Source organism: Solanum stenotomum, chromosome 1 (genome assembly GCF_019186545.1).
Source record: "Solanum stenotomum isolate F172 chromosome 1, ASM1918654v1, whole genome shotgun sequence".
In the NCBI taxonomy this organism is placed as follows: domain Eukaryota; kingdom Viridiplantae; phylum Streptophyta; class Magnoliopsida; order Solanales; family Solanaceae; genus Solanum; species Solanum stenotomum.
The window spans coordinates 49,744,640-49,771,325 of record NC_064282.1 but is presented as its reverse complement, the minus strand read 5'-3'; positions in this window follow the sequence as shown (position 1 = coordinate 49,771,325).

The window sequence follows — 26,686 nt, the reverse complement described above, 5'->3', positions numbered from 1 at the left end:
GCCAATACCTCCGTTTAGACCTCGTCATGTCTAGCAAGCTTTTCTTCCAACATCCTAACTCTTGTTCCGTCAGCCATTCTCTACCACAAAGGTCGCTCAGACGTTGCTCTGATACCAATTGTCAGGATGTCAATAAAGACCTGACTGTAATTCACAAATAAGAAGAGAAACTCTTGTTTTTGGGACAATTTTCTGATTATATTCAATTGGAAAATTGGATATTAACTACAAAGAATTGAAAAACTGAATTAGTCTATGATAACTAAATTACATGGGCATCTATGGTAAGTCTCGAATCTGTAGAAGGAAGAAAAAGATCTGAAGTTAGAAAAGAGAAGAAGAACAGAGGAGAGAGAGAGAGAGTATGAGAAAGAGGAGGAATATTTAACCAGAATTATCGCTAAGTGATTCCTTCCTTCTAGATAGTTATATAACTACTGATGCTCACCGAATTAATGACCCGTGATTTCAGTCGTTAATTTCAGACTCAATTATTATTCAGCAATTAGACTTCGAGTTCCACTACATCCATTCCTTTATTTGGCTACTTAATTCTACTGAGTTGAGTAGGATCATTACAATATTTTTCATAAATCATGCATAACAATCATATATCATATTCATAACTTCAAAATCTTTCTTCAAATATGCATAGTCAAATCATGAATAATGCAAGAGTTCATATGAACTTGATTGAAAACTACGTAATTGAATCTAAACATGCATAGAAAGATTGAAATTGAACAATTAACTCCAAATCAAATAAGACACATGGAAATTGCATGAATCCTAATCAAAATTAGGTGACTTTGAATTGGAAGAATTTAGATCTTTTGGGACCCAATCGATGAATGAAAATCCATTGGTGAATTCCCACATACCTTGATAAGCAAATGCTAAATGAAATGGAGAACAAAAAAAGACTTGAAGCTTGAAACTTTAACTTTCTATCTTCAACTTGAGAGTATTGGAGGGGATGAACTTGGATAAGAATTGGGGATTTGAGAGGATGAAAGGGTTTTTGGTAGATTTAGGAGTTGAAAGGTTATAATAGGTCTTAAAATTAACGTCAAAACGATATAGTATAGTTATTAATATATAGGAATAGACCCAAATACCCTTAAGAAATAAATGCCGGAGGACTCTATCGTTTGGACCTATGGATTGTAGAACATTCTACGAACCGTACCGGTCAACCATAGGTCAAGATACTGGGATACAAAATTGGCCAACTTTCTATGAAGCCCTTCTACAGGCCATCAAACATTTTATTGTCTGTAGAGCGCATTTGTAGTCCTCAGCTTTGAGTCCAAAATTTCACCAAGTCTGTTTCAATTCTACAAAACCATCCTACGACCCATCAAACTTACTACGATCCATCCAATTCACTCGTAGGTCAAATTTCAAAAACTTGAATTTTCTCCGAACTTATCTCAACTTCTAAGACTCACCTTCTATGGATCGTAGACCCTTTTACAGTCCATAGATGGGACTCATCAATCATAGTACCAGTACCGAAAAACTAAACTTTCCCTTCTTAATCCAACTTTCCAATTTCTAAGTTGTTACACTGCGTTGACGGAATTATCATCCAAGCTCATTTACTCAGAATATTGACTAAAGTCATGTCAGAATTGTATTCTCCGATCCTCTTCTTGAATTTTAGATAACTAATGACCATTCAAGGTTCAAAAGCTCCAAAACACTAAAACTCGCATAAAACCAAAAGAACGACGAGGTGACCGAACTGTCAGTCCCAACGTCGCTATAGAAGCACTCTTAATGATGAATTAGAGGCATAATCACAAATATTATCTGGAGGATCATTACAAAACTTTTCCCCCATGATAGTATTTAGCTTTTTAATGGTTGGAATGTATCTAGTCGTTGTAGTGAAATTACCGTAAACATTTATCACCTGAACTTCTTCTCCTTTGGTTTGTAAAAATCAACTTATGTGTCACTTTGAATCAAGAACTGTACATCTTTCTAAACTAATATCATTTGAAAAATATATGTATCCATAAAATACTGAATATAATCCATAAAAATGCTATCTTCAGTCAAACACAAACAATTCCTCAACTCTGTAAGCATCATATATCAATTGTTGAGTTTGGTTTTAGTTACTGCAATCATTTTTAACATAATATGTTACCTAGTTTTAGGGTAAGTTGAATTGTAAGTATTCGTTAGGTTGTTTTGATTGGTTACGTAGCTTCTTTTTTTTTTGAATCTTTCTTATGAAATTTTTTGCAGATTATTTTATCAAGTTGGCTATTTAAATCCCTATTATGCTTAATGAAAACATCAACAAACATTTTGATCAATACTTTTTGCTTCCCCATTTTTCAAAAACTCCAACAACGGTATCAAGAGCTTCATTGATCTTATGGGATCTATGAAATCTTCCAAAGAACTACAATGTTACTTTAACCTGCATGGGCTATTTTTCAATCTTTTTAACCCATCAGGGCTACACATTTTAACCCGTTAGGGATACAATTTTCAATGCACAAGATTTTCTAAACCAATTTTTAACCAAAAATAATGGCAAGCAACAGTCTCTTTTTAAATTTTTCAAAAATTTTCACTGGTGAAAACTATCAGATATAGTCAGTTAAACTGAAATCATATCTTGAAGCCTATGATATGTTGGAAGTTGTAATGAAAAATATACCCTTAAAACCTCTCCCTAAAAATCTCACGGTTACTCTAATTAAATCTTATTTCGATGAAAAAACCAAAAATTCAAACCTAAAATTGTAATTCAAAATTTTAGTAGTGGATACGATTTTTTCTAAAATCATTGCTTGTGAGGCGACAAAAGAAGCTTGGGAAATTTTTTAAAATAATATCAAGGAAGTGCCCGAGTCAGACAAATGTAAATTTTGAATTTGAAAGAGGATTTTGAATCTCTTTGGATGCAAGAGGATGAAACTATTGTTAAGTATTCTAACAAGATTTCTTTGATTGTTACTAAAATCGTATTGCTTGGCGATGATTTTAAAGATGACATAATAGTAGAAAAAAATTCTTGTGACAATTTCAAAGAGATTCAAGTCTAAAATTTTGTCTCTGGAAGAGTCTAAAGATCTCTCTAATATCTATGTCAAAGATCTAATAAGTGGTCTTCAAGCATAGGATCGAAGAAGAGACTTCATGCAATATAATGTTACTAAGGGTGCTTCTAATGCACAAAAAAAAAAATGTAATTATCCTCTTTGCAAATATTGCAAAAGGAAAACACACTTAGAAACTTTTTATTGGTGGAGACCTGATGCAATATGTGGAAATTGCAGACAAGCTGGTCATTTTACAAAAGTGTGCAAAGTTACGAACAATCTTCAAGGACAAGTTGTAGAAGTAGTAATCAAGGTGAAACAATTGTTGGGTTTTAAAAGGTGTGAATGGAAAATGAAGAGTTGCGACTTTTATGAAGAGTTGTGACTTTGATGAGAAGTTGCGACTTTTATGAAAAGTTGCGACTTTTATAAAAGGTGGTGACCTTTCCGAAAGATTGTGACTTTTCCAAAGGTTTGTCACCTTTCCGGTAAGGCACAATAAGAACCTTTTCACACTACCCTTTGTTTTCTATAAATTGAGGAATTTCCTCTCATTTTATAAATAGAATTTTTCTGGACTTCTTCTACTACTAAATCTAGTATTCTAAGTGTACTTTACTGCCGTTGAGTGGCTCGCTGACACTAGCGTTTTGGGTATCAATACACTGGTGATTGAGATCATTCTATCCTGGGAGGACATATTCCAAATCAAACCTCGGATACTAGGGGGGAATAATTTCCTTAAGGGGACACTGTGCATTCAGTGGGCTTGATCTTCTTTCTGTTTTTCCAGATTCTGGTATGTGTTACAGATTTTAGATTTGTGAATTAATTTGTGTTCTTCTGTTCTTCACTGGTTCATTAAACTTTGGTAACTTCGTGTTTCTGCAAAGTTTGTTGGAATCAGATTGACAACAATTCTTCTTTAAGGAAAAAAAAATATTTCGTATATTTTTTCTAATTTGTTTCTAATTCTAATTTCTCTACTAGTTTTAATTTTCTAGTTGTGAAAATGTGTCTTAAACTTTATTGTGTCTTACCAAGTTCTTCAAAGTTTTGTTCTAAGTATCTTAGGACTACAAGATGAACAACAATCTTAAGGAAATTATTATACTGCTGGTATTTCTTGTAATCTACTGATTGAGAGAAGCAGATCATGGAAGTAGAAGTTTAAGGCATTACTTATCCATAATTTGGTGCTTTGTTTAGCAAGGTCGAAGTGAGAATGTACAGAAAAAAGTGGTGCTATTTCGGTTAAAGATTACACCAGGTAATCTTCTTATTATTTATCTAAGGAGGAAAATAGTTTCTAAGAGTTAATAATTTTGATCTTTTATCATGTGTATCTTTGGAAAAAGATCTGCAAACCATTTGTTGTGGAATGAATTTTTCTTGGCAAATAGTATTGCCTTTAAAATTCTTTAGTTTGCAAAATGAGAAATGCATATTTTTGTTTGATAAATAGTATGTCAAAATGTTATAGTTGGAAGACTATTTGAAAAGAAAAACATTTCTATGTGATAAAGAATATGCTTAATTCTATTTGGAGACTAAAAAAAAAAAACAAAAAAAAAACTTTTGTAGTTTTGTACTCCATGTGAAATTTGATTGTGTCTGATTTTTGTAGGCTAAAAACTTTTGTAGTTTATTACTCTAGATAAATCAGACTATGCAATTGGTTTGAAAAATTATGAAAACTTCACATAATAAGTCAATGTTGTACTTTTGACTTTCTATAAACTTACTGTTATATAGAAACAAATTGTACAATTTTTTTTTGTCTTTATTGTTAGTATTCTAAATACTAAGTGGTATGTCTATTTGTGATAGATTGAAAAATACCAGTGACTTAGAGTTTGTGATTTTTTGCCTCTATGAACGAACTTTGACACTATGTAAATATTGTCAAAGATAATTGAAGCAATATAATTCTTTTGTAGAATAATATTTCCAAAAGAGGTTTCATAGTGCCAATGAGATTTTGATAGTCTGGGAAAATATGTGGAAAAACTATTTTCAAATACTTGTAAAATATTTTTGAGATAAGATTAGACTTGGTGTCTAATTTAATTTTGGAGCAAAAGATAAGAAATTCAATGATACTTTTGTATTATGTTAGACCCACAAAATTCTTGGAGTATATTCGGTATTGTGGTTGTTGAGTTTCTCTATTACTAGTATGATGTGACTAGTATGAAACTACCAAATTATATATATACTTGTTCAAAATAAAAGTGTTCTTTTATGAAAAAGTGTCACTTAAAATGTTGTGATTTTTCATGAAAATATATCTATTATAATAAAAGTAGTATAAATTATAGGAACCACATATTATAAGTACTAAATAACATCCTATCCCTTCTAGTTTTCTATTTACCAAAAATCCCTTAAAAATGATGTTTGCGGGATACATAGCGTTGTGCACGGGATACATTAGGTTTGATACATTCCACATAGCGGGATACATAGCGTTGTGCACAAGATACATTAGGTTTGATACATTCCACAAAGCGGGATACATAGCGTTGTGCACGGAATACATAGCATTTGATACATTCCACATAGCGGGATACATAGCGTTGTGCACGGGATACATGCGGGATACATAGATAAATAAGGGATTTTTGAAATTTTAAAAATAAGTAGGGATAAATGGATATTAAGGTAAGTAAAAGAGTGTAGTTAAGTAATTTGTCCATAAAAGTATTTGCATAGACATGAATATTGGTGAATAATTATTCGTTATGTTTTGTAAAAGAAATATTTGGATTATATTGCCTTTATTGGACCTAATGAAACTTTGTTCATGGGTAGTTCTATAACAATCAAATTGAAAGTTATGGAAAGGTCCTGCTGGAAAGGACATTTGACAAGGTGATGACTCTAAACAATGTTTGTGTCATACAAAATTGTAAGAAATAGGAACAAATATCTGTGAGAAAAAGCTACCTCGCGGAGAGCTTTTCAAACTCAATATTTTTATTTGTTCTTACTTGCTTGAGTCAAACTGTTTGTGACATGAACACTTGGGACATGTCAATTACAAAATCTTGTAAGGAAAATTGATCAACTTAGAAGTTTTGTCTAACTTTGAGTGCAATAAATAAAAAAATGTCAAGTTTGTGTGAAATCTAAGTATGCTGAGCATTCTTATAAATCTGTTGAAAGGAATTATAATCCCTTAGAATTGATTTACACTGCCATTTGTGATATGAAGTCAACACCATCTCATGGTGGAAAAACGTATTTCGTAACTTTCATTGACAATTGCATTAGAAATGACTATGTCTATTTGCTGAATGGTAAGGATGAAGCAATAGAAACGTCTAGACAATATAATATTGAAGTTGAAAATCAGTTGGGAAAAAGAAAAGAAGTAATAGGGATGGAGAGTATAAATCTCATTTTGCAGAAATATGTTTGTAAAGTGGAATTATCCATCAAACTGCTGCCCTATTCACCTCAATCTAATGGAAAAAAAAACCTTAACTTTGAAGGAAATGGTCTATGCATTACTTATGAGTTCTGGTTTACCACAAAACTTGTGTGGAGGAACTATCCTTACTTCAAAAGGGAACAACAAAAAGTTTTGCCTTTTCATAAAGAAAGCAATAAAAAGTTTTATTTTTCCAGGACACAATCTATTCCATATGAGAAATAGAAATGAAGGAAATCCAACTTGAAATATTTCAAAGTGTGGGGGTGTCTAGCCAAAGTCCAAGTTCCTATTTCTAAAAGGATTAAAATAGGACCTAAGACAGTGGACTGTAATATTAGATTGAGTAGTCTAGTGAAAGGTCTAAACAACCTTGGAAAGAATAGAAGGATAATGTACTTAATAAAGATATTCCGAGGTATAGTAAATGTCAAAGGACATCTACTTTCTTCGAATATGATTTTGTAACATTTCTTGTGTCTTCTGTAGACTCATCCTTTTGGACAAATGGTGTTAATAGTGAGATTGGTTCAATCTTGAGCAATCCTATTGGAAGTTGGTTGATCTTCCCCCAGGAAATAAACTTTTGGGTTCAAAGTGAATCCTCAAAAGGAAAATGAAAGTCGATGGAATTGTTGACAGATATAATGTAAGACAAAAAACAAGGTCTTGATCTTTTCGACACATACTCACCAGTAACTAGAATTACATTCATTTGGATGTTAATTTTGTTAGTTGTGGTATATGACCTCCAAATTCATCAAATGAATGTGAAAACAACTCTCTTAAATAGAGAATTGGAGGAAGAAATTTACATGGAACAACCCGAGGGTTTTGTGGTTCCTGGTAAAGAAAAGAAAGTGTGTGAACTTGTTAAGTTATTTTATGGACTAAAACAAGCGCCCAAACAATGACATAAGATATTTGACCAAACTATGTTGGTAAATGGATTTAAGAATGATGGAAGTGATAAATGTGTTTACATTAAAATCACTAGGTCATTGTTTGTTTGTATAATTGGTGATATGTTGATCATCAATAGAGACACTAATGACATAAATCCTACTAAACTTATGCTAGAAAAGCATGTTTGGAATGAAAAATCTTGGAGTTGCTGATGCGATCTTAGGCATAAGAATCCTTAGAACTCCAAGATGTTTAGCATTGTCACGGTCTCATTACATTGAAAAAGTACTTGACTAGTTCAAATATTTGGATTTTAATATTGTCAAGACTCCAATAATGTGAGCTTTACACTTCAAAAGAATGAAGGTGAAAGTGACTCACAATTGGATTATACTAGAGTATTGGGAAGTATGATGTATATAGAAAAGTGTACGCAATCAGATATAGCCTGTGCTATTAATAAACTGAGTCGGTTCACGAATAATCCCAATTAAACTCATTGGATGAAAATGAAAAGAGTTTTGGGGTATTTAAAACATACTCAAAACTATGTTTTTGCATTATACAAATATCATACAGTATTGAAAGGATATAGTGATGTAAATTGGATCACCGGGATCAAATAGAGTAAAATCCATGAGTGGATATGTATTTAGTCTTGGTGGAGGAGCAGTCTCTTGGAAATTTTCCAAAAAGACATGTATTGCTAGCTCTACAATGATCTCTGAGCTAGGTGCTCTAGATAAGGTCGGTGAACAAGTTGAAAGACTCCGGAATTTCTTGATAGATATTCTTTTTGGCCCAAACCTTTGGCATCAGTATCCATACACTTTGATAGTCAAGATGCAATAGGTAAGGCATGGAGCATGATGTATAACAGAATGTCTCGTCATATAAGACATAGACATGATACCGTTAGAAAACTACTCTCTAGTGGAATTATCACAATTGACTATGTAAAGTCAAAGGATAATGTGTTGGATCCACTTATAAAATGGCCTAACTAGAGAGAAAGTTGAAAGATCATCTAAGGGAATGGATTTACGGCTTAGGACAAGTCATCATGGCGGTAACTCTATCTAGCAGACTGGAGATCCCAAGAGCTAGATTCAAGGAGAAAAACAAAGTTGTGACTGACGGTTCGGCATTGTCAACTAACTCAATCCATTCTCATGATGAAGACATTGCTCAGGAACAAGGATACATCATTAAGGCTTGTTATAGAGTTAATAAAGCTTAATGTTTTTAATGATTTGCTAAGTTTGGCAGATTTGACCAAATAGTGTATCTACGCGATAACACGGTTAGAAATCACCTATGTGAGTGTGAAGTGTAAGCCGCTTCAAAGAGGATGATTGTCAAAAGTCCATCTCTCTATACACTCATGAAACCAGGAGGTGTTCATGGCTGAAACGAACACAACCGTAAGAACCATAAACTGTAAAGGGTTAATTGTGTGACGTATGGTTGTCTAGGTATACACCAAAGCTCGACAGTTCAAAGATATCGCGTCTATCGATTGACCGAGTATATCCGACATATGTTCACTACGGAAAGTCCAAGGGGAAACCTACTTATCCAGATGCAATTAATTCTTGCTTGTAAAGTACACATACTTGTCCGTTTCTTTGTCTTGGAGTCATTCCCCATTCATGCGGGGGATTGTTGGGTTTTAAAAGGTGTGAATGGAAAATGAAGAGTTGCGACTTTTATGAAGAGTTGTGACTTTGATGAAAAGTTGCGACTTTTATGAAGAGTTAAGACTTTTATGAAAAGTTGCGACTTTTCATCAAAGTCACAACTCTTCATAAAAGTCGCAACTCTTCATTTTCCATTCACACCTTTTAAAACCCAACAATTGGTATCTAAAGAAAAGGAGGAGCGTTAAGTTTGCTTTTAGTTACTACAGTCATTTATTAACAAAATAAGTAACCAACTTTTAGGATGAACTTGAATTTTAAATATTTGTTAAGTTCTTTTAATTGTTGAGATTATTTAGCCTTTTTTCAATTTTTGCTATGCCGATTTTCTGCAGATTATGTTATCAAGTTGACTATTTGGATCTCTATTATGCCTAATAAAAATATTGAGAGACGTATCAATAAATACTTTTTGCTTCCCAATTATTTAAAAACACCAATATCAATGTACTGACTATAATTAGTATTACACAATATAGACAATTCCTCAATTCCACTAGCGACAAGCAATATGATGGTGTTTCAAGACCATGTGGGGTTGGAAGGGACTTCACCTCTTCTTTCAAACTGCTAAGGGATTATATGGTGTCATTTTTTCTCAGTCCATCCAATGAACAACACCATTGATGTTAGCTTTAATAAATGATCCTCATAGAGGTTCTGGATCCATGCCCACATTTTTCGTTTCTTATCAACTACAAGAGTATAAAACTCCAATTCTTATGCTTGTGGATGTCCCTCAGAATTTCTGAATTCTGATCTCAATAATTTATATAGTCCAGAGGCTTCACTAGAAGATAATGAATAAGCAACACACTGAATTATTTTCTCCCATTTGGGAAATTTAACTTTGATACGCCCAAATTACACCTCCCAAAAGAAGTATAAGCGGTCGTTGTCAAATAAAGAACCTAACTTTTAGGTTAGGGTCAATCCCATGAGGAATATGGTCTAGACTTAGGCTAACTTACGATTATCTACATTCAGTAACACTACTTGCAAAAAAGGGGGGATTTGTAAATAAAATAACAGTTGATTGATTTGAAGTTACAAATGAAAAGTAATCACAATTTGCAGTTTGAATTATCAATATCAGATGAAAACTAGGGCACATGTGTTCCACAAGAGTTCTTAACACAGTAATTTCAATAATCCTAAATCTATCCTAGTGTTAACATTCAAGGTTGGTAAGTTATGTATCTCTAAGTGATTGGTCCTCCAAATAGGAAATTTCACCACACAACTTGGTTCGTCTACGGGTGTATGCGTTACTAACCCTTACCCTGAATCCCAAGTTAGCCTTTGTAGTAAGTGGGTCAGGCTATTAGATAGCGGATTATCACGTCTAAATCTCCATTGTTTAATCCCTTTCTCATTCGTTACCTCCTTGGTTCGGCAAGTATGAATGTGGCGAGTTCTAACGTTTCGCACTATTAAAAAGAATTCTAAATGGAAGGATTAACAACACATGCATAAACACTATTCAAAAATTATTTAGTTATTGGTTTTACTTTGCTAATTACTCATGGATCCCACAACCCTAGGTGTGGATTTAGCTATTCATGCTTGAGTTATCACAATCCATATTTGAGTTTGAAATAGAAATCATGAACATACAATTCGAATATATTGAAATATGAAATCTTCAATTGAAAATCAAAGGTAAATTGCATTAACAATCTTTAAGAATTAAAATGCCAAAAATGTTTGCATAATAATCCTCAAAGCCAAAGTAAAGTTTCACAAAAGGTCTAACAACCCAAAAATGAAAAATACAACTTATATTTATAGAAACTAAGTCCTAAACCAAGTAGTAAAAGAAAACATAAGAAAATCCGTCCTGAGCAGTTTCGGTCGACGACAGCCAAATGATGGTCCATGGTTCAATCAACCATCCGTGGTTAGCTCCGTAAGTCAGCAGTTGGCCAAAATCATGTGGTCTTCAAATGACGGTCTTCACCTACGGCTCGTAGGCGTATGCATGGTCCATCCCGTCTCTCTTTTGTTCAAGTACCTGAACTCATTTTCTCTGAATCAAATGACAACCATCATCCAAGGTCCTTCACTCAGATGATGTGGCGTCGTTAGCCTCCGTGGTTCCACCGTTGGTCAAACTCCTTGAACACTCCAACTACGGCCTCACCTACGGCCCATCAAGTAAACGACGGCTCGTGATGAGCTCATTTGTTGCCAAAATCCTGCTAGTTCAACTATATTTAACTCTAACTGTTTCAAAATGATATCCTGCAAAATTAGACCAAAAAACCATCATATCTAGTAACAAAAATGCCTAAGACGTATGCAAACTTCAAGTATAATGTATCAACAATACCGAAAATTCACGGTACATCAAACCTCAAAATACTCTTCAAAAAGAGGACTGCTAATGTGAACTGAATACTCAACGGTATCCTTCCAACCATTGAAAACGTGAACCCATTACTAAAACCAATTAGTATCATGTTTTGTTTAGATAAAGTGTGTGTAGGGAGGCGAAACTTAGGGATTAACACAGTGTCTCTATTTAGGGGGTGAGAATCATCGTCTTTGAGTTCCAAAAGTAATCAGACATCATCATTTATTGAATGAAATTTTTGGGAAAATTAAATTATCTTTTGTGATACATGTCAGCAAATAAAGGATCGAAAGTTAAAAGATAACATCGTAGTATAAAAATAATCGTACAACAGAAAATGGACTTGATTGACAATCGTGAAATAATTTCGACCATAATCACCATTAGAAAGTCCATAATCCTTTTGACATGAGCAATATTAATTCCTTCAAAAACCCCCTTTAAAAGCTCAGAGCTATTGGAATCCATGGATGTCACTCAATTTGAACAAAAATGGAGCTAGTTTTGAGGGTTTTAGTCTTATGGATTGGCTGGACTTTCATATAATACTGTGCTCCAAGATTTTGGAAATTTATTTCGAGATAAAATTATTATATATGCTACTTTGAGTTCCACAAGTAACCAAACAGAGTTATTGATTGAAAATAATTATGAAGTCTAACTATCCCATAACTAACATTAGATTTTTTTTCCAAGTATTATTTCTTGCACCTACTTAGGCTTTAGTAATTAATGAATGCCTAATTACACATTATCTAGACTTTGAAGTAAAACTATATATATAAAGTATTACTTTGGAGACTTGAAGAATATAGAATTCTTTTATATTTCTTGAGATTCCATTGTTTCTATTCCCAGTTTATAACTAGCAGTTTTTGTTCTCATATCAAAAAAGGTAATGGTATGTTCTAAAACTTCTTGATATATGTATTGTCCATTAATTTTTTTAGTATTGAAATCATTCAAGTATTCATTACTTGAAGATATTAATATGGAACTATTTTTGGTAACAAATGCTTTCCCTAATGGAGAACAAAAAGAGCAAGAGGCATTCAATACAATTTTCAATGCCGGAAGAGATCATATATGATGTATATTCTAAGCTCCTAGTTGATTATTTAATGTGTGTTAAGTGTATTTATATATTTTACAATTCTCTTATTTTGAATACATGTTTTGTAGATGTGCCTCATAGACGCTCTATATCTCATCTCTATGAGACTAATTCCTCTCACATTGAGGGGATGAAAAATTATCTTACACCATAGATCAAAAGGTGGAAACTGAAAAAGTCATTGTTTGTCATATTGAGGAGTTAGATGACATTAAGTATCCTATATTTGATTAACATTTTGTTCTACTTATGGAGTAGAAATGATCACCCTCTACTCTTTATTAATTGCAATGCAATATTAGTAAACTATCTTCCTTGCCTAAATTCCATTGATGATAAATTTACCCATTATTACTATTTATTTGGTTTTGAAACAGATGACAAAAAGTACAACAGTTTGATGAGTAGTATTCCGCTAAAGATTTTCTCACCCGCAATATATTGGATTTTAACTCTTTATTCAAGTGAATCGTGGAGAAAGAGTAAAAGTGCACCATGTTCATTGTTTCTGCTCTTTCCGAAGGAGTTTGCCTCGAAGGTGCCATCTATTCCGTAGGGACTCATGATAAAAGATTCATAGTGAAATTTAGTCTTAAGAAGGAGAATTTAAGAATTATGAAATTTTAGAAAGATGTAATAGATGTTCCGACAAGAAAGTTTTATAACTTGATAGAAGTGGAAAAAAAATTAGCAGTCATTTATCGTTCAAGATAGGATGTGGGGGAGTTTACTTTGTGGATTTTTTCGGAGTGGCGAAATTTAAGGAATGGGAGAATCAAACTATCATGTTTTCTGAGGCATTTTGTTCCTAAGTTGCTTGGACTCGGGTGCGGGTGTCCGATACGGGTGAGGATCTAAAGGCCAGATTCTTCATGATCTAATTTTTAAGATTCAGGGATATGGATCCATGAATAAATAATGGTGTGTGGATTTGCCTACAAATAATTAGAATATCTAAAAATAGAGTTATGAAACCCAAATTATGATATATTATGTGGATAACTTGAGGAGAATCCTGGATGGAGATCAAAGGAAAAAGTGTAACCTAGAAATTTCTATATAAAAGATATTCCATTTCCTTCAATTCACCTTAGCTTTTGTATTGATTACAGAAACCATTAAAATTATCCAGATTTTTCAAATAAATTTTGTCAAAATATGCAAAATCATTTGAACGAATTGGACATGAATTCCACACCCGCACCCACACCCACGTTGTATTGACACAGGTGCAACACCAAAAGTGAAGAGTCAGAGCAACTTAGCTTTATTCTAGCTTGAAAACATATTTCGAGGGTTGCTTTGGTAGTAATACACCTGATGGTGAGAGTGTTTTCATAGCTTACAAGAAAAATTTGGATTACATTTTTTTTTTCAGAAGAAAAGTTGGAGTGAAATTAAAACAACAGAAATTGCAGAAAATATTGAGATCATTCGTATCTATAGTCTCGTACATAGACTTTTTTCTTGTTTTGAAATTTATTATTTTGGAGGGTAACTAGTTTGGTTTGTGGTATTAATTCTTATGGAAGACATCATTATATATATATATATATACACACACCTTGATACTGTTCCTATTATTTTTACAGATAGCACAATGTTGTGTTCCTTGGTTTGTTCTATTTAGACAAGTGTAGAATGAAATGATAAAAAATAATGAAAATTTGGAGACTTAACATTGCAAATAACCAAGAAACCTTCAATTTATTCTGCTTATAGAGGCAAAGTTGTACTTACAAACCTCAAAAGCATTCATAAAACAGTAAAAGTTCCCAGGTCTTAAGCTAAATAATACTAGAAACATTTCTGCAAAACATAATATCTAGGAATAAATAAGACAAATTGAACATCTAAACTAGCTCAATCTTCGGAAAGGCATATGCGACTTGAAAACATCCCCCAATGACAGTCTTGAGTGAGTAAAAACTTGGAGTGTAGCTAGTTGCTCCAGGGCCACCGTACACTTTCACCTTCATAAACTTATTTTATTTTGGGTTGTAAGAAACAAGTTGTGTGCCAAGATCTCTTTGCATCAAGATTTCTCCATCTTTCCAAAGTAAGATTGGTATAAATTTATCACCACAGATATCTGCTTGAACACTATAAACCTCCAATTCAGATAATTTTGGACTTCCAATTCAGATACTTTGGACTTCCAACAGACTTTCTAACTACTGATCTCAATACTTTAAACTGACCAGAGGCTTTACTAAAGCAGAATGCATAAGAAACGCGCCAAATTCTTTTCTCCAATTTGGGCAATTTAACCTCGAAATACTTACCTAAAATAGGATTGCTTATGTAAATTCTATGGTCTACGTCATATCTCCTACCACTCAACAAGCATATAAATCTGTTACATTAACCAATTAATGTCATGTTACCCCAAAAAAATTTGGGTGAACGGAAGTGAAACATAGAGCTCAACACAATAGCTCTGTGTATGGGGTGAGAATCATCTGCTTTTAGTTCTACTAGTAACCGTACAAAATCATTAATTGAAAGCAAAATCCTGGGAGAATCAGATGATCTTTTGAGGTGATAAATGTTAATAACCAAAGGGTCGGAAGTTAAAATAAGGTACCAAAGTTTTCAAACCATCTTACAACGGAAGATGGACTTGATTGTCAATCGTGAAATAATTTAGAGCATAACCACCGTGGGATGGTCCATAATCATGGTGACATGAGAGATTTTTCTTCCTTCGCAATCTTCCTTGAAAAGGTTAGAGCTTTGGGTATCCATGGCTGTCACTTCCTTTGAACCAAGAGGGTGCTAGTTTTTAGGGTTTGGTCTTATGTATTTGCTGTGCCCTCATATATTGTAGGCTTCAAAATTTATAAAATTTATTTCAAGCTAAAAGGACTATATAAACTAAGTTAAATGACTTCTAGAAACTATAAACAAAGAAAAGCGACTTCAGTAATTCATTATTATAAGTTGAGTGGCTATTTAGATATTAAACTCTATATTATTATGTTTTAGCATAAGTAGTTATAAGGAGTTGTGGTAAATTCCTTCGAAGTTCCATAATCGTGATAGGAACATCACAAAACTTGAATTCCATTTTAGTAGGAAATTTTAGGGTTTAAGTTTGCTCCTAGATAGCTATAGATGGTGCAGGAGAAAAGAAAATGGCCTCACATTCCATGATTACTTGCATTTCAAAATGTACTAATAGAAAACTATTATAAGATAAAAATACAAGCTCCTTGCAAAAAGGCAATACAATGAATCTTGATAATTCAATAAGTTGTATTGAAGGGAAAAAAACCTTTTTTTTTCAAACTTGAGATTAGTTCCAACCTAGTCGTCTATTTGTGGAACTTTTTTAGCTGCATAAAAGTTTCATAAATCCAACACAACAACATATTTAGTGTAATCTCACAAAAGAGATAAAAATAAATATGACGCAAAAAGAAAGATATTCATTATATACTTACATAGAAACAATTTTGAGTATGCTTTTGACAAAATTGAATAATCGTGTAGTTATTAATTAACTTTCATGAATGAACAAGCCTCTTATTTATAAGGTCATCTCAGGTTGGCCTGACTTGTTTTGCCAAGGAAAATGACTACCTAAAATCAGGGTGGGAGCAAGATTTTTCACTAAATTGGTTCAAAATATGAAGAAGTCAAACGAGAACGTTGGCTACTTGTAAAAAATGGTTTTTCAAAACCATAAAATCAGAATATGAAAAATTAATGGCACGAATGTTCAATTTTTAATGATGGTGACATTGGTGAGCCCAAGTTTAAATATATCAAATATACAAGCATTTTCCCGAATTTGAGAGACTTTTCCCTTTTTTTAAAGGGAAAATGCATAAGTACCCCCTCAGCCTATGCCCGAAATCCCAGAGACACACCTAACCTTTACTAAGGTCCCATTACCCCCCCAAACTTATTTTTTAATTAATTTTCTACCCCTTTTGGTCCTACGTGGCACTATTTTGAAAAATTTGTCAACACGTGCTGGGCCCACAAGAATAGTGCCACGTAGGACCAAAAGGGGTAGAAAATTAATTAAAAAATAAGTTCGAGGGGGTAATAGGACCTTAGTAAAGGTTAGGTGTGTCTGTAGGATTTCGGGCATAGGCTAGGGGGGTACTTGTGCATTTTCCCTTTTTTTAAAACTAAGTTGAGGGTTGTAAGTGATTTTCAAATTTGTATAATGAAAATGTTGATGATAATAATAATAGTAAGAATAACAATATTAATAATGATTAAAAGAAATATATAAATATATAAATAAATAAAATAATAATAATGATAATAATAATAATAATGTAAGATCCCGTACTTTTTCTCTAATCGTGCATAATATATGTGGCGTAGTATGGCATGGTTATATGAGGTGTGTATGACTTTGTATCGTACATTGGAGATTAAGATTGCAAGTAGGTGGCAATATCAAGGAACTAAACTAAAGTTTTAGGTCAAAGGGACCCATCAAACAAAGTNGGATTTCGGGCATAGGCTAGGGGGGTACTTGTGCATTTTCCCTTTTTTTAAAACTAAGTTGAGGGTTGTAAGTGATTTTCAAATTTGTATAATGAAAATGTTGATGATAATAATAATAGTAAGAATAACAATATTAATAATGATTAAAAGAAATATATAAATATATAAATAAATAAAATAATAATAATGATAATAATAATAATAATGTAAGATCCCGTACTTTTTCTCTAATCGTGCATAATATATGTGGCGTAGTATGGCATGGTTATATGAGGTGTGTATGACTTTGTATCGTACATTGGAGATTAAGATTGCAAGTAGGTGGCAATATCAAGGAACTAAACTAAAGTTTTAGGTCAAAGGGACCCATCAAACAAAGTTCATGATAAAAGAAATGGCTCGGGTAGAACTTTGCCCGTTTGAAAGGTTTAACTTGTCCCATACCTTGTGGATAAGCCTATGAGTGTAAAAACATGCTAATAATAGTGTCTTATGAGGTATTATAATAGCACAAGGGGCGAATGTTAAGTTTGGAAGTCAAGAAAATTAGTGAAACTAAAGTCGGCAAAAGTTATCGAAGTTTCTCTAATAATATTTTCTTGACTTTGGGTCAAATGTCTTGGATGTTTTCTCCCAATATACAAAGATTAGAAGGCCTATCACCCATTAAATCGAAGGCCTACGATTGCAATGCACAAAACCCTGTATCTAACCGACATCGGAGTAAAAAGTTATGAGGGTTTTACTACGGACTGTCGGGGCAGAATCCGTGTCGGATCCGGGTCGGGTAAAAAATGTGGTATGTCGGCTTACTCAACGTTTTAAGCCATGAAAACATTTCATTTTACTTCCAAACCAGAAAGAAAGCTTAAGAGAAGGTTCCTATGGAGTACTTGCATGATGAAGGTCAGTTTTCAACGATTTCTACCATTAAAGATTACCCCTGTGCCTAGAAACGTGATCTTTACATGTGGTAATCGTTTTCCCCTTCTATTAGCTGCGTTTGGAGCAAGTTTTTGAAGATATAAATTTGTAGTTATTGGTGTTTTTAAAGGTTTACACTTGGTTAACTAAGGTAAGCATCTCGGGACTCTTTTATGATTGTTTTTATGAAGTTCTACAGATATTTCATCAAGTTGAGGCCATTTGGCAAATCTGCCAATTTAAGAACAATTATGAACTGTTTATAGATGGGTACCAGTTGTGTATATATAGTGTTTGTTAATTTTAGGACCTAAGGAACAACTTTCGTGAAGAAGCTACGGTCATTCAAGCGTTCATTGAAAAGCTATGTTAAGGCGAAGCTGCGTCCCTCATTTTAGCATCACTCCTGGGAAATTCCTAAAATGCCGAATGTGATATTTTTTGCTATTCTCTTTCTAGAAAGACCATCAGTGAAAGGCATTGGGATCTCAGCTGAATTATTTTCATGATTCTGTTATTTTGATATTTCACTCGTTCGGATAAATAGAGTGTTCGACATCTACACGTCATTTTATCAGTTTCCTTGATTATATGTCCGCACGTATGAATTCGTATTCTTCCTTGGGTGATGTGAATTAAAATGTCACGCGAGACCCTTACTACTTGTGACTAGCCCTCTTTCTCCACTAAGGTTATTACTAAAGAAAAACTTTAAAGTAGCTCACGATCTTCAAAACTCTCAAATATAATTTAAATGTAAACTATTAGAACACTTGGTTTTTGAAATATTTCTTTTATAAATTATCTAGGAATCAAGTTAGGAACTAAGTAAATCACCTTAAACTTGTTATGAATATCAACAAGGTTAGGTTATCCTTCTAAAATTCGAGTTAACTTTTCAAGCTTATTTGGAAGAACATATCAAGTTCCTTGAGATTGTTATATGTTATACGAAAGTTATTATGGGGTTATGAGAACAAGACTACAAGCGGGCTAAGATTGGCAACATGACAACAGTAACTCATAGGTGTTATAAATCCATGACATGACATGCTATGCTTTCTACTCTCGAGCTATAATTGGGAGGTATGGGGCCTATTCCCTATATTTATACGTATGAGACACAGATGGCCACAAGTTGGCGAATATGATGCCGGTTCGCTACCGGAAAGCACCACCATTGCTAGCATTTGGTTGGGTATGTCATGCATTTTCATCTATATATATATGTATTCACAACATACGATTATACGAGCATACCATGCATATTTAAGTAGCAGGGAGCTAAAGGTCAGCCATGGAGATTATTTGGGTTTCAGTTTCAGGTGGTATCTGTATTACCCTTTTACAATAAATGTCTATGATTTTACTTTTCGTTTTACATACCAGTACATTTTTATTCGTACTGACGTCCCTTTGCCTAGGGACGCTGCCTCACAAGTTTGGTTTAGCTAGTATGTTTTAGTGGGTAACTCGATGTATTAGGGTATCGAGTGTCAGTTACGCCCCCTATTTCGGGGCGTGACAAATAATAATAATAATAATAAATCTATCAAACATTAGACAGGAAGTAAAAGAATTTGTAATGGATCTCAAAATCAGTGATCGGGTATAAAAAGGTTTGTAAAAGACAAACTTTTAAGGAAATAATTTTTTTACGAATAATCACATATAATTTTTCAGAAAGACTATTTCAAAGGAAAAACATTTTTTTCTTTATTTTGCTCTCTAAAATATCTCTTAAATATCCAAAACTTTTTAGAATTCGTATCCAAATTAATTTAGAAATACCTTTGGATATCATATGTTGATACCCAATTTTGGCCTAACATTTTCAAAATTGATAAATTTTAGGTTTTATTTATTCAATAGTTCAAAATACATGTTTATAATTTTGAATATGTTTATCGATATTTATCGTTATTTCTCAAAATTTCAGGATTTTTATCAGTTAATTTTAATTACATTATTTTTTGTCACAATCATTTGAATATGTTGTGAATATCGTTTCTTTGATTAAATCATTATTTTATGTTAAATTGGATTTTTGACATGCCATTCATTTTATTCATTACGTTTGCTAATATTCATTTTATTTGTTAGTTTTATTAATATTCATTTTTTATGTTCTTAGTGGAGTCTAGAAATACATTTAAATATGGATAAGATTGCATACACAGATATTTTGTTAACATGTGGTTTAGCCGACGGTTATAATATAGTGGTATTGTACTAAGGCGGTTTTTCAATTTTCTATTTAAACAATTTTTTGGTCATTAAGTTGGTGCTGGTGGATAAGATTTTCGATAAGACCATCTCCAACCCATCTCCATTTTACTCTTCATTCTCTATATTTAGAGAGTAAAATAGGAAATGACCTCTCAAACCCCTCTCCATAGTACTCTCTATACTCCATTTATAAAGAGGTGACTAGTAGTTATCCAAATTTGGAGAACTACTAGTCACCTCTCTAGTTCACTTTTGATTATGTTAATATTATTTTTATGATATCGTTAATTAAGTTTTTATTATTTATAATTATTTTCAAATGCAATATGTCACGCTCCGAGTCTACACCCTGTGTGGGACTTGCACTCAAGAACCATTGCTGGCTCCAAGAGAACTCTTGGCCTTGTTTACTACTTAGCGGAAGACTTACTCATGATAAAATACTTTAAAAAAAAGTAAACAGAACTGCTCAATAGATAACTTAGAATGTGTTGAATAACATGCAACTTAGCCAAAGTGGCACCCCAAGATTCAACATAAGCCAAAAACAAGATAATGACAAATAAACTAACTAATTGTCTATGAAGCCTCTAATAACAGAGATGGATGTTGGGACAAGACCCCCGATCATCCAAACAATTGAAAACTACTAAAGAAATGTAAATAAGGATCCTCCGAAAAGCAAGGAGGCTCACCAACAAACTTTGAAGCTCAACTAGAATCAACGATGCGCTGGATGCTGATCCTGATTACCTGTATCTACATCATAACAATGATGCAGGCCAAATGGCATCAGTACATTGAATGTACGAGAATGCGAGGGGAAATCTAAAACAAGACATAATCTTGAAAAGGGAACTGAAAGAACAAACCTGGTCTCAACTCAACTCAACTAAACTGAACTCATTTTTAATATAAAGAAGTAATTTAAGTGCAACATAAAGAAAAACGTTTAAAACATAGATAACAACTCTGTGTATTTGGAAATACAATAGTAACTCTTTGTGTATGCAAATATACAATATAAACTGTGGATATATATATATATATATATATATAAATACAAGTAACTCTGTGTATATAATAATACAAAATATTTTTGTGGGAGTTTCTCTAACCGACAACCATTACTTAAGAGCTATTGTAATGATACAATATTTTGCCTCACGCTGCTAGGATTGTATACCTTGCTGAGGGTATAAAACCTTACTATTAAGTGGATCTACTAGTCTATGCTANATTTTTGTGGGATTTTCTCTAACCGACAACCATTACTTAAGAGCTATTGTAATGATACAGTATTTTGCCTCACGCTGCTAGGATTGTATACCTTGCTGAGGGTATAAAACCTTACTATTAAGTGGATCTACTAGTCTATGCTAAAAAGAACTAAGGAATCATCTAAAAAGTATGACGCTTTTCTACCCATAGTGGCTACATGGTTTATGGGGGCTGGGAGTTTGTCTAAACTCTCCCACATAGCGGTGCTCAATACTACTCCCAAAATATACTAGCCTATATATTTTAAAACATAACTCTGTGGTTTAAGATAATTACTCAAAAACTATCCCAAAGGCTCTCTTGGAAATTAGAGTTTTCTCTCTTGCATAATTGTGGAAGCATTTACTCTTTACTGAAAACTAGCTCAGAGGCTCCTTTGGAAAACTCAGTTTTCTTTCTTATTTAAATGTGAAAACATTTTAAAATCTTTGGGAATACATAGTCCCCATATATTCTTTTGAAGAAATGAACTTCAACCTTTACTTTTTACTCAACTCAAAACTCAAGTTTTAAAACAAAGTTAAAACATTTGTAAAGGAACTTTGGAAAACTCTATGAACTTCTTTTGACTTGATTCTTAACTTTTTTTGAATTGAATTGTGGATTCAAGGCTCATGATCCCATGTTGTGGATGATTTCATGTTGTTTATACGTACCTTAGATTGTATAAACCAACTAGAAAACATAGGTATGTTTCAAGGGAGCTCGTACGGAAAGGAGTGGGAACGGGTGGAAGAATTGGCGTCCTTGGCGCTCTGAGTGGCGCGGGGTGCCAAACCTAGTACTACAGAATTGGGGATGGGTCGCACTAGCTGGCGCGGTGCCCTAGACCCCTCCCTAGAAAATCCCCAAATTTTCTTACTTGTTTTTCAACTCTAAACCCTCTAGATTCAATTGGTTCTTTCCCCAACACTTAGATTCGAATTCATAACCAAAGCATGCAAGAATCTTTTCAAACGAAATCTAATTTCATGAATTTGAATCAACAACTCCTCAACAATTTCAACGAATCAAGAACTCAATAGAACTTCAACAAAACCCATCAAGAACTCAATTTATACTTTCAAGAACATAGTTTTGCTGAATTAAATCATGATTGGCGTGTGGGAGAACGAACCGAACGCTACGTGATCTCACATACCTCATAGGGACCAACCCTTGGTGAAATCCTCAAGCAAAACTTCAAGAAGCAAAACTTCAAGAAGGATGAAATTTGGCTCTTTATCCTCTTTTCTCCTCTTGTGTTCTTTCTCTAAAAACCTTAGCGTGAAATCTTTGAGTTCATAAACTGACCAAATTCAGTTTAGACCCCTAAGTAATTACCAAAAATGGAATAATTTATTGGGTAGTGAAAAGACCATAATACTCTTCTAAAATCCGGTTTTGACTTTCCTTATTTAGACAATCCAACTTTCAATGGGCATATCTCCCTCATACGAACTCCAAATCGAGCAAACTCGGAGGTGTGAAAAGATAATTCAGTGATCTTTCTTACAGTATCTGGTAGCACACCTAACCTATCTTGAGCTAGGATTTATTGTCATTTGAAGTTGACCCAAAAGTCATACTTAGCTTAGCTTTGCCAAACTTTCCAAATTTGATTTTTTCCCAAAATGTTTTCTTTCAAATTCTAGTTCTTTCAAATAGTGAGGTGTTACAATATCTTCCCCTTGGGAACATTCGCCCTTGAATGAGATTACTCTTAGCTGGCTAAGGGCATAACATCTAACATCTAGCTCAAACACCCAACAAGCAAAATGTAAATACAACATGCCAACTTAAAATAAATGCCAAGAAAAGGATTAGTACCTTAATTTGGAACTTTTCCGGATTCGATGAGATGTGGGTATATCTTCTTCATATTTTCCTTGGCTTCCCAATTAGCTTCCTCAATAAACTAATTTCTCCAAAGAACTTTGACTGATGCTACTTCCTTGGTTCTCAACCTGCGAACCTGGCGGTCTAGAATCTGAACAGGAATATCCTCATAAGACAAGTTATCATTAATACCAATATCTTTAGTAGGTATGATAAGTGAAGGATCTCGCATACACTTCTTCAACATAGAAATGTGAAATACCAGATGAACCACCACTAACTCTTTTCGTAGCTCTAACTCATAAGCTACATTGTCAATCCTTTTGGATATTCTGTAAGGGCCAATATACCGGGGACTAAGCTTCCCCTTCTTACCAAATCTCAGAACACCCTTCATGGGTGAAACTTTCAAGTATACCCAATCATCTATTTCAAACTCTAACTCCCTTCTCCTAACATCAATGTAGGATTTCTGAAGACTCTGCGTTGTTTTCAACCTTTCTTGAATAACTTTCACTTTCTCCATAGCTTGATGAACTAAGTCTGGTCCTATCAACCCAACTTCACTAACCTCAAACCATCCAATTGGAGATCTGCATCGCCTCTCATAAAAAGCTTCACAAAGAGCCATTTGGATGCTCGAGTGGTAACTATTGTTGTAGGCAAACTCGATGAAAGGTAGGTTATCATCCCAATTTCCCTTAAAATAAATCACGCAGACCCTCAATATATCTTCTACAGTCTGAATACTGCGCTCTGCTTGACCATATCGCTGAGGATGAAAAGCAGTACTTAAGTTCACTTTTGAACTCAAGCCTTTCTGGAATGACTTCCAAAACTGTGCAGTAAATTACATACCTCAGTATGAAATAATTGAAACTGGCACCCCATGAAGTCTAACTACCTCTTGAATTTACAACTTGGCATAGTCCTCTGCTGAATGGGTAGTCTTTACCGGCAAAAAGTGGGCTGACTTTGTCAATCTGTCAACAATCACCCAAATAGAATCATGTTACTTGCGAGACCGTGCAAACCAATAATAAAGTCCATATTTATCATCTCCCACTTCCATTCGGGAAGTTCTACATTCTGAGCCAGACCACCGTGCTTTTGGTGCTCTACTTTAACTTGTTGACAATTTAGGCATTTAGCAACGAACTCAGCAATACCTTTCTTCATGTTATTCCACCAATATACTTCTCTCAAGTCACGATACATCTTTGTGGAACCAAAGTGAATGGAATATCTAGATCTATGATCTTTCTCCATGATCCTTCTTGGAGTTGATCCACCCTTGGTACACACAACCTACCATATACCTCAATACACCATCTCCCCCTTGTTCAAAAGTCATTACTTTTTGCTTATGAACATTTGCCTTCAATTCAAGCAAAATAGGATCTTGGTGGTCTTGCTTCTCTTTCACTTCTGACACTAATGATGATTCAACCTCATTCATCACCACTACTCCTCCTTTTATGGAATTCATTAGTCGAACTCCTAATTGTGCAAGATTATGCGCATCTTTTGCTAACTCCCTCTTTTCTTCCTCAACATAGACAGTATTCCCATAGACAACCTGCTCAAAGCATCGACAACTTGCTCAAAGCATCGATAACAATATAAGTCTTACTTGGGTGATAGAGGATACTCATATCATAATCCTTGAGTAACTCTAACCACCTAATGTGTCTGAGATTAATCTCTTTCTGAATAAACACATACTGAAGACTTTTGTGATCCGTGAACACATCCATGTGAACACCATAAAGATAGTGACGACATATTTTCAAAGCAAATACTATGACAACCAACTCTAGATTATGGGTTGGGTAATTCTTTTCGTGAACTTTCAGCTGTCTGGAGGCATAAGCTATAACTTTACCATTATGCATGAACACACAACCCAAACCAACTCTGGACACATCAGAATATACCACAAAATCTTGCGTACCTTCTGGTAAGGTCAATACTGGGGTAGTAGTCAACCTCTTTTTCAATTCCTAAAAGCTTTTCTCACAAGCTTCAAACCATTGAAACTTCATTATTTTCTGAGTTAACTTAGTCAAAGGGGATGAAATAGATGAGAACCCCTCTACGAACCTTCTATAATAGCCAGCCAATCTCAAGAAACTCCTAATATCATTTGGAGATGTGGATCTAGGCCAATTCTGCACTTCCTCTATTTTTTGAGGGTCAATTCTAATTCCTTCACCGGAAACAATGTGGCCTAATAATGCCATAGACTCAAGATAAAAATCACATTTAGAGAACTTAGAATACACCTCTCTATCCTTTAGAGTTTGGAGAACTATTCTAAGATGGCTAGCACGATCTTCCTCATTCCTCGAATAGATTAAAATGTCATCAATTAACACAATAATGAACATATCTAAATAAGGCTTGAATACTCTATTCATAAGGTCCATTAATGCTGCAGGCGCAATGGTTAAACCGAACTACATGACCAGAAACTCATAATGACCATAACGGGTCCTGAAACTTGTCTTTGGAATACCACATTCCTTTACTCTTAACTGATGGTAGCTAGATCTGAGGTCTATCTTAGAGAGTGGCACCCTGAAGTTGATCGAAGAGATAATCAATTCTCGAAGAGGATACTTATTCTTGATTGTAACCTTGTTCAACTGACGGTAATCTATACGCATTCTAAGAGAACCATCCTTCTTCCTCACAAATAAGACTGGAGCGCCCAAAAGTGAGACATTTGGTTGAATAAAACCTTTCTCTAGGAGATCTTTGAACGGCTCCTTTAACTCTTTTAACTCTGGTGATGCCATCCTATATGGCAGAATAGATTTAGGACGAGTATTGGGAAGAATATCTTTACCGAAGTCTGTTTCTCTCTCAGGAGGGACTCCAGGAAGATCATCTGGAAAGACTTCCGGAAACTCTTTTACTATTGGAAGTCACTGTATAAGAGATGCCTTTACACTAGAGTCATTAACTTAGACTAAGTATTAGACACACCCCTAGGAAACTAACTTCCTTGCCTTAAGGTATGAAATAAAATGATCCTTAGGCAATGTTGAACTACTTTTCCACTCTATATATGGCTCATTAGGAAATTGTAACTTGACAACTCGAGTTCTACTATCAACTGAGGCATAACAGGCATGAAGCCAGTCCATACCTAGAATGACATCAAAATCTATCATGTCTAATCAGCCATGGTGCTCTTGTGATTGATGGAAATGATACAATCACGACAGATTCTCTCGGCTAGAATAGGCTCACCAACAGGTGTAGAAATACTGAACGGCTCGCTAAGTTTCTGAAGAAGAACATCAAAATTCATCGCAACATAAGGAGTTACAAAGGATAAATTCTCTCCTGGATCTAGCAAAGCATAAACACCAAAGTTAA